This window comes from Cervus elaphus, chromosome X (assembly GCF_910594005.1).
Source record: "Cervus elaphus chromosome X, mCerEla1.1, whole genome shotgun sequence".
Taxonomy (NCBI): domain Eukaryota; kingdom Metazoa; phylum Chordata; class Mammalia; order Artiodactyla; family Cervidae; genus Cervus; species Cervus elaphus.
Window position 1 is genome coordinate 144542081 of NC_057848.1, and position 10098 is coordinate 144552178.

The 10098-nt window shown below is 41.5% G+C and overlaps 1 non-coding gene across 1 annotated transcript; it reads left to right on the forward strand.

The window, feature by feature from the left end:
- The first annotated feature begins 5902 nt into the window (after positions 1–5902).
- On the forward strand, positions 5903–5974 carry TRNAY-AUA. Its single transcript has one exon. It is a non-coding gene; the product is annotated as a tRNA-Tyr (tRNA).
- The last annotated feature ends 4124 nt before the right edge of the window (positions 5975–10098 follow it).

A 10098-nucleotide genomic window follows, 5' to 3' on the forward strand; every position in this document is an offset into this window, starting at 1 on the left:
CTTGTATTTCTATCATTTTGACTATATATTTGCAGTCTGTATTAAGTGCATAACATTTTTAGTTGTTTTGACTTCCTGGCATATTGAAACTTTTATAATAATCATTTTTAAAAGTCTTTGGAAAAAAATTTTTTAAGGGAGGATAGGGGAAAAAAAACGTCTTTCGGGCTTACCTCATGGTCCAGTGGTTAGGAATCCACCTTGCAATTCAAAGGACACTGGTTCAATCCCTGGCTTGGGAAGATCCCACATGCCAAGAGGCAACTAAACCAGTGCACAACTAATGAATCCCTCACATTCTAGAGCCTGTGCTCCACAACAAGACAAGTCACCACAATGAGGAGCCTGCACACAGCAACTGGAGAGTAACCCCCACTCGCTGCAACTAGAGAAAGCTCCTGTGCAGCATGAAGACCCAGCATAGCCCCCCAAAAGAGAATCTTCACAGAGGTCCTTTGCAGTGTAATTGTATTCTGTTCTCTGTTTAGATCTCTTGGTTCACAGCTGTATGATAGACTTGATTTAGAGAACATTTAGCATCCATCTCATCTGAACAATGACCTTCTTTAAGGATATGCTCCTCCCTCACTTCATCCAATTTCTGGAATTGTCGACCATAGTCCCTCTGTCAGCTTGTCCACGGTACGTAGTCTGAGAAGTGAGCAAATGGCCCCAGCTGGGCCAAAGTTCTTCCCCCAGACTTTTCTGGATCATTAGCTAGACAGAAAGTTTCCCTTCTTCAATAGTCAGAAAACTACTGAGATGGATGCCCAGGATTTCCAGGTGAGGTACTCTCTCTGGAAAATTCTCTCTGCTGTGGAAGAGAATGAGACCAGCAGTGAGAGGGCAGCAGAGATAACACAGTATATGTGTGTCTGTGTGTGTGCGTGCGTGTGTGTGCGGGAATGGGGGTAGACACCACTCCTGCCCGTCTAGCTCCACTGCTGGGGGCTTACGTGAGACGGTAAGTTTCTACTTCATCCTTTTCCCACGAGGCTGTCTGTATGTCCGTTGCAATGAATGAACACCTTCATGAAGTCCTTTAAAAGGGTACTACGAAATTCTGGCCAAAGAAGACAGTGTAGTAACCAATAGCCATCGTCATCATAAGTTCTAAAATTTCATAGGAAGGAAAGGAGTGCTTTTCTGTTTAATAATAAAAGTATTCATACTTACAGGAACGCAGTGATAAAATCTTCAAGAGACTTCCCTGGTGGTCCAGTGGTTTAGACTCCCTACTCCCCTATGCAGGGGGCCCAGGTTTGATCCCTGCTTCAGGGAACTAGATCCTGCATGCTCCAAGTAAAATCTCTCATGCCATAACTGGAAAAAAACAAAAAACAAAAAAAGATCCTGCATGCCACAACTAAGACCCAGCACAGCCAAATAAACAAATAAATATTTTAAAAAATCTTTAAAGTATGCAGAGCTTCCTGGGAGGCTCAGTGGTAGGGAGTTCACCTGCTGATGCAGGAGACACAAGTTCAACCCCTGGTCCAGGAGGACCCCACGTGCTGCAGAGCAACTAAGCCCACATGCGACAACTACTGAGCCTGTGCTCCAGAGCCTGTGAGCTGCAACTACTGAAGCCTGCACACCCTGGAGCCCATGCTCGGCAACAAGAGAAGTCACTGCAATGAGACCCCACCCCCACCCCCCATACTGCAACTAGAGAATACCCCCTGCTCACCACATCACCGCGACTAGAGAAAGGCCTGTGCGGGCCTGCACAAACACCCAGCACAGCCAAAAGCAAACATAAATAAATGAAAATGTGCAAAAAAATTTTTAATGCTTAATATACCTGAATACGTGAGTACACATAATTTGTGCTTTTGGAATATACCAGGCAATGACTTGAAGGAAAACATATCGATTTAATCAAGAAGATAGAACTAATTTTAAAAATAATGATTATGATTTTATGTAGGTGGTAAAGCAATGATGTCATTTATAAACACAAAAGCCACACAAAAATAGAAAAGTGCAGTCTGGAAGCACTAAAGTCTTGATATGAAACAGGGTTTTGCATAAACAAACTAATCAAAAAAAGGCCAAAGTTTAATTTACTGGTAACATAAATTATTCTTAGCATATGCAAAAAATAATCATGAAAATGCCCTTTGAAACCAAATTGCATGTTTCAAAAAGGACAAATCTATTGAGTAAGATCAGAATCACTAATTTTAAACTTGATATTCAATTGCCACAGATACAGATAGATACTTCTCATAACATAAATATTGCATAATCAAATACTACTTTATGCAAAAGCTATTCAGCACACTAAACTCCATAATATGTCATGCTTTTTAGTAATTGTCTTTTTCTCTCCAGCATGCAATATTTAATTCAAGAATAATTTACTGAAGGAAATACACAAAACATGTTGGTAAATTTCTGATTGAAAGAAGCATGTTTATTAACTCAGTTTGTATATCTTAATGATTCTTGCTTATAATCACATTCTCCCTGCCCTTTATTTATCTCCCTGTCTTCTATTTTATCTCAAAGAAAGACAAATGAGATAAAGAGAAGCAAGTTGCTGGACTAGACCTATACTGGAGTCTTGCTTTACACTTAGTCAAATGCAAGACCTAGAGTGCTTCTAAATGTGGTCACTTTCTTCCATTCAGTTTTTTGCTGTAGGAGTAATATCAGATAAATAGAAAACACTGATATATATATACACACACACACACACACAATTTACATAATACATATTTATCTATTTAAAGCAATACCTGACATGTTATTCAAATCTTGGTTGTGTGAAGTGAATCAAACTTTTGACAGTGATTTGAGTGTGTGTGTGTGTGTATGTGCAGCTTTCAAATATGTGATTTATACTAGTAAGAATATGCCCTAAAAGTAATATTCCGTAACTAACAAGCAAGCTCATTTCCCAGGAGAAATCATTTAGCAGCTTCTAGCTAACCCCACTTGTGAGTTCCCACTCATAGCATTAAAATCACTAAGACAGCAAATTTTAGTATCAGTTCAGTTCAGTTCAGTTCAGTCGCTCAGCCATGTCCGACTCTTTGTGACCCCATGAATCGCAGCAAGCCAGGCCTCCCTGTCCATCACAAACTCCCGGAGTTTACTCAAACTCATGTCCATCAAGTCGGTGATGCCATCCAGCCATCGCATCCTCTGTCGTCCCCTTCTCCTCCTGCCCCCAATCCCTCCCAGCATCACGGTCTTTTCCAATGAGTCAACTCTTCGCATGAGGTGGCCAAAGTATTGGAGTTTCAGCTTCAGCATCAGTCCTTCCAATGAACACCCAGGACTGATCTCCTTTAGGATGGACTGGCTGTATCTCCTTGCAGTCCAAGGGACTCTCAAGAGTCTTCTCCAACACCACAGTTCAAAAGCATCAATTTTTCAGTGTTCAGCTTTCTTCACAGTCCAACTCTCTCATCCATACATGACCACTGGAAAAACCATAACCTTGACCAGATGGACCTTTGTGGACAAAGTAATGTCTCTGCTTTTTAATATGCTATCTAGGTTGGTCATAACTTTCCTTCCAAGGAGCAAGCATCTTTTAATTTCATGGCTGCAATCACCATCTGCAGTGACTTTGGAACCCAAAAAAATAAAGTCTGACACTGTTTCTACTGTCTCCCCATCTATTTCCCATGAGGTGATGGGACCAGATGCCATGATCTTAGTTTTCTGAATGTTGAGCTTTAAGCCAGCTTTTTCACACTCCTCTTTCACTTTCATCAAGAGGCTTTTTAGTTCATCCTCACTTTCTGCCATAAGGGTGGTGTCATCTGCATATCTGAGGTGATTGATATTTCTCCCGGCAATCTTGATTCCAGCTTGTGCTTCTTTCAGCCCAGCGTTTCTCATGATGTACTCTGCATAGAAGTTAAATAAGCAGGGTGACAATATACGGCCTTGACGTACTCCTTTTCCTATTTGGAACCAGTCTGTTGTTCCATGTCCAGTTCTAACTGTTGCTTCTTGACCTGCATACAGGTTTCTCACGAGGCAGGTCAGGTGGTCTGGTATTCCCATCTCTTTCAGAATTTTCCACAGTTTATTGTGATCCACACAGTCGAAGGCTTTCGTGTAGTCAATAAAGCAGAAATAGATGTTTTTCTGGAACTCTCTTGCTTTTTCGATGATCCAGCAGATGTTGGCAATTTGATCTCTGGTTCCTCTGCCTTTTCTAAAACTGTCTTGAACATCTGGAAGTTCATGGTTCACGTATTGCTGAAGCCTGGCTTGGAGAATTTTGAGCATTACTTTACTAGCGTGTGAGATGAGTGCAATTGTGAGGTAGTTAATTTTAGTATCGAGGACACCAATTTTTTTTCAGCTTAAGTTCCCTTTTCCAAAACTGCCCATCTATTTCTGTCATGGAAGGATAAAGAGAAAATCATCGAAGGCTGTGGGGACTTCCCTGGTAGTCTAGTGGCTAAGATTCTGTGCTCCCAATGCAGGGGGGCTGGGTTCAATCCCTGGTCAAGGAACTAGATCCCACATGCTGTAACTAAAGATCCCGCACACCACAACTAAAGCCCAACCCAGCCAAATAAGTGAATAATAAATATTTAAAAGAACAAAAAAGGCTGTGAAAATCAACAATATTCACATTTGCCAAGATAGGTTAGGTTATGCTGTGATAACAACCCTCCAATCTCAGTGGCTAAACACAACAAAAGCATATTTCTGGCCTCTGCTCAAAATGGTCATCTCACTGATGTAGGCACTTGGATCTACAATCACTGCAGCAGCAGAAGAGTGTTGTGGTGTCTACCACTGGCCATTTAATGGTGCCTCCATGTGCAATTGTGTCTGACTCTTTGAGACCCCATGGACTATAGCCCACCAGGCTCCTCTCTCCCTGGGATTCTCCAGCAAAGAATATTGGAGTGGGTTGCCATTTCCATCTCCAGGGGATCTTCCCAACCCAGGGATTGAACCTGTGGCTCCTGCATTGGCAGGCGGATTCTTTACCACTGAGCCACCTGGAAAGCCCAAGTAACATCTAAAACTCGGGCAGCTGTGGGCATCTCAATTAGTACCCTGTGACTTAGATCAATTTGTATCCTGTGAATGACAGAAGACTACTCTTTGCCTGCAGAGAGACGACCAAGTGGCAAGGACCTGATGGTGATCTAGCTCTTAGTTATAACATAACCCTGAGGCTGACAAAGCTTCCTGTCCTTGGGGTCCAAGATAAACCTGAAGGTCCATCCAATAAATGCCTTTTTTCCCCTTTGGCTGAAGCCAGTTTCTGTTGTTCAGAAACAAAAAGCTTTACTACTGAATCAATACTGTTTAATCCAAGTGCCTCCTTACTAAGTAAAGTGAGCTGCTTCCCTAGGTTCACGCTTGTGTGTTATTGAGGTTCATACTGCCATCTCAGTTCAAAGGAAATAAAGCATATGCTGATGTAGATACCTTCTCTTCTAAATTCTCTTACTGCAAGCTCTTGTACATGATGAGTATTTTTCCCCTCAATCTCAGAGACTAAAGCTTTCTTTACTAATGCCCTAATTAGAACAATAACTCAATGTGTCAAAGTGTTTAGCATTCTAGGCATTATGCTAAGCACTGTTTAGTTAAAGGAAGTGTGGCTTAGTTAAGTATAATGTCCAATGTCACAGAACTAGATAGCGGCACAGGTGATCTTGACCCTATCTGTCAGACTCCAGAGCTTCTGCTTTTCTTAACAGGTCTTGAAATCTCAACCTAAGCTAAACATCTATATCTCAAAACCATGAAAACAGATACATGTACATTTTTCCCAATAAAACTTATGTTTTATTAAGAAATCCTAAGAGCATCGCCATGACACAAGATGTTCCTCTTTTTTGTCCCTCCCTATCAGTAAAGAATTGGACATCTATCCATGAACCAAGAATTGGGCATCTATCCAAAAACTTCCCGGGTGGCTCAGACGGTAAAGCATCTGCCTATAATACAGGAGACCCAGGTTCGATCCCTGGGTCGGGAAGATCCTCTGGAGAAGGAAATGGCAACCCACTGGAAAATCCCATGGACAGAGGAGCATGGTAGGCTACAGTCCATGGGGTCGCAAAGACTCGGACATGACTGAACGACTTCACTCACTCCATGAACCAAAGCACCTTTGCAGGAGCTGTGGGATCCAGCACGACAAGGGACTTGCCAACTGTGCATCAGACAGCCAGCAGAAAGACTTCGGTACACGCAATGAACTGGTGGAACAGCAACCCGTCCCAGATCATCTCATGACAGTCAAGAAAAAATTTGCGAAGTGCTGACTGGGCAGGTACCCATGGACAAGACAGAAATTGCACAAGTCCAGGCTTCCCAAAGGGAGATTCTAGCATGCCACTGGAGTAAAAACATATGGCATGCATTTTTGCAACATGTGAATACATGTAATATGTGAATGGGTTTGGACACAGGGATGACAGTAAGACCTTTACCTGTGCTGTTCTTCGTCCCTCAAGGGGATGAACAAGCAGTGGGCCTCCACCTCTAGTAGCAAAGAACTAGAGCAGGAAATGAGTGCTGACTTCTCCAGCTGTACCCGATGCAGCTGGAGAAACCCATTTTTCTCTAGCAGCACCCAGAGTACAGAGACCAGAACTCCATGGCTGGAAGGAGCAAAGAAAACAAGAAGAAAGGCAGACAAGAATACCGTATCAAAGGGCGTTAAAGGGACATGGTTCCGTACTGAATTCACTCAGCAGGAAATCTACCCGCAAGCCTCTGGGAGTAGCACACCTGGGGACCTACCTACCTACCAGGTCCCTGGGCATCCTCAATTTCCTAAATGCTAGATACACACGGCCCGCCACGCTGCAGCTGGTTGCCTGTGCACACTGCCCAGGACTGCAGGGACAGCTGGCTCTAGACAGTGAGTTCAAGAAAATAGGCCAGGGTCTACCGGCAAGGAAGCAGTCAGAAACGTGAGCTATACTGCCACCTTCTGGAAAATGAGGTGTCCAGCAGCCAGCCTGATGTGATGCAAGAACAAGACATAAAAGTTCAAGGGTTCGGCCACAAGAGGGAGCAAGAGAGTGGAGCAGGTGTACCCATACAGATGCGGGAAAACCCCGGGTAACAGCACTAACAAACGGAATACTCTGTTTGAAAGCAACTAGCATAGATAGCTGAAGCTGAAACTCCAATACTTTGGCCACCTCATGCGAAGAGTTGACTCATTGGAAAAGACCCTGATGCTGGGAGGGATTGGGGGCAGGAGGAGAAGGGGACGACAGAGGATGAGATGACTGGATGGCATCACTGACTCGATGGGCATGAGTTTGAGTAAACTCCAGGAGTTGGTGATGGACAGGGAGGCCTGGCATGCTGCGATTCATGGGGTCGCAAAGAGTCGGACACGACTGAGCGACTGAACTGAACTGAGCATAGATTTTCCCTGGAGGAGGAAATGGCAACCTACTCCAGTATTCTTGCCTGGAGAACTCCATGAACAGAGAAGCCTGGCAGGCTACAGTCCAAGGGATGGCAAACAGTCGGATATGACTGAACTACTAACACTGGGGAGAGGTCAGAGGTGTCCCCATGGGGCCCTGCTCCACCCTGCAGAGGCCCGGTGTTCCATGCAGCCAGCCCCACGGGCTAGACCTGATCAGAAGACTCCTCAGAAGCAGCCAGCCCTGAAGCATAGATTTTAATATGTATCTGCTAGTTCAAATGTGAAAGCAAGTAGTACAAAACTACCAGCAAGATGAAAACCAAAATCAAGGAATCATGTCATCAACAAAGATGCTTCTTCAACAATCAAGCTGTAAGGTACAAAATTCTGTGATCTAGCTGATAAAGAATTCAAAATAGCTGTTTGGAAGAAACTCAACAAGCTACAAAAAAAAATCACAGAAAGACAATTCATTGAAATCTCTCTCCCTCTCACACACACAATCATGATTATCATAGCAAAGGAAATCATCAACAAAATAAAAAGGCAATCTACTGAATGGGAGAAAACATTTGCAAGCTATATATCCTAAAGGAGGCTAATATCCAAAATATATGAAGAACCTATGAGTAAAAAAGCAAACAATTGAATTTTTAAAAATGAGCAGCTCTAAACGCAGTTGACCCTTGAATAACATGCATTTGAACTGTAAGGTCCACTAGTATGCAAGTTTCTCTCTCTCAGTAAGTATGTACTATTGTATTATTACACGATTCATGATTGGTTGAATCCACAGATGCAGAACCAGGGATACAGAGAGCTGACTAAACAGTTATTTGCAAATGTGACTGTGTCAGAGGGTTGGCACCCCAAACCCCTGCTTTGTTCAAGGGTCAATTGTAGGTGTTTTTCCAAAGAAGACCTACAGATGTTTACAGAAAGATGTTCAACATCACTAATTATCAGGTAAATGCAAATCAAAACCACAATGAGATATCACCTCACAACCTGTTAGAATTTTTATTTTCTACAAAAGACAAGAAATAAGTGTTGGCAAGGATGTGGAGAAAAGGGAACCCCTGTACACTGTTGGTGGGAATGTAAATAGGTACAGCCACTATGGACAACAGTATGGAGGTTTCTCAGAAAATTAAAAATAGAACTACCATATAGCCCAGCCATTTCACTTCTGGATAATTATCCGAAGAATATGTAAACCTATTCAAAACCATATATGTACCCCTATGTACATTGCAGCATTATTTACAATAGCCAGGCTATGGAAACACCTGTTCATCAATGTATGAATGAATAAAGATGAGATGTGTGTGTATGAATACTCCTCATTCATAAAAAGAAAGCTGTGCCTGTTGTGACAGCATAGGCGGACCTTGACGGTATTATGCTAAGTGAAATAAGTCAGAGAAAAACAAATACTGTATGATTTCATTTTGTGTGGAATATAGAAAAAGGAAAAAACATCTCACAGATACTGAGAACAGATTGGTGGTTACCAGAGAAGAGAACTGAGGCAAAATTGGTAGACAGGGTCAATTTGTATGGTGATGGATGGTAACTAGAGTTATGCTGGGGATCCCTTTATAGTGTACACAAACATTAAATTATGTTTTAGGTCAAGTAAAAAATAAATATTCAAAATAATATATTTACTGAAGAGATAAAAGTCCTTTAAAAGAACTAAGCAAAATTTCTGGAGCTAAAAAAAAATCTATGAATGAAGTGAAAAAATGCAATAGAGAGCACCTGGAATAAAGCAGAGCAAACAGAAGACAGAATAAATGAGATGATAGGAATTTTGAAATAACCCAGTCAGAAAAGAACAAAGAAAAAAGAATGAAAAAGAGAAGAAAGTGTATGTGACTTGTAGAAGGCCATCAAAGAAGTAAATATTAGAATATTCAGGGTTTTATACAAAGAAGAAAGGGGGAAGGGGGCAGATAGCTTATCTAAAAAAATAGCTCAAAGAACTCAAACCTGGGAAGTGAATTAGACATCCAAATTCATGAAGCTAATAGATTATTATCTCAATGCAAAAAGATCTTCTCCAAGACATTAATATGAAACTGTCAAAACTCAAAAACAAAGAGAATCCTAAAAGCAGCCATGGAAAAGAAATTATAATCTACAAAAGGAAGCCCCATTAGGCTATCAGTGGGTTTCTCAGCAAATACGCTACAGGTCCAGATTAAGTGAAACGACACATCCGAAGAGTTTAATGAAAAAAAATCACCAGCCAAGTATATTCCATCCTGAATTTTGAAAGAGAAATAAATATTTTCCAAGACAAAAAGCTGAGGGAGTTTATCACCACTAGCTCTATCTTGTAAGAAATGTTGAAAGTAGTTCTTCAAGTAGAAATGAAATGACACTAATCAGTGACATGAAAACATATGAAAGAACACAGCCCACCGGTGAAGAAAAATAAGCAGTCAGATTTAAAACCTTTAATTATATAATGCAACAGCGTGTTAACCACTTAACTACAGTACAAAGATTAAAAGGAAAACAATAATTATAGCTATGCAATTTGTTAATGAATATACCATATAAAAAGTGGTAAATAATGGCATCAGAAATAGAAAAGGGGGGAGTAAAAGGGTGAAGTTTTTGTAGACAATTGCAGTTAAGTTGCTATCAGCTTAAAATGGACTGTTTTATTTATGAGATGTCCAACATAAGCCTCATGG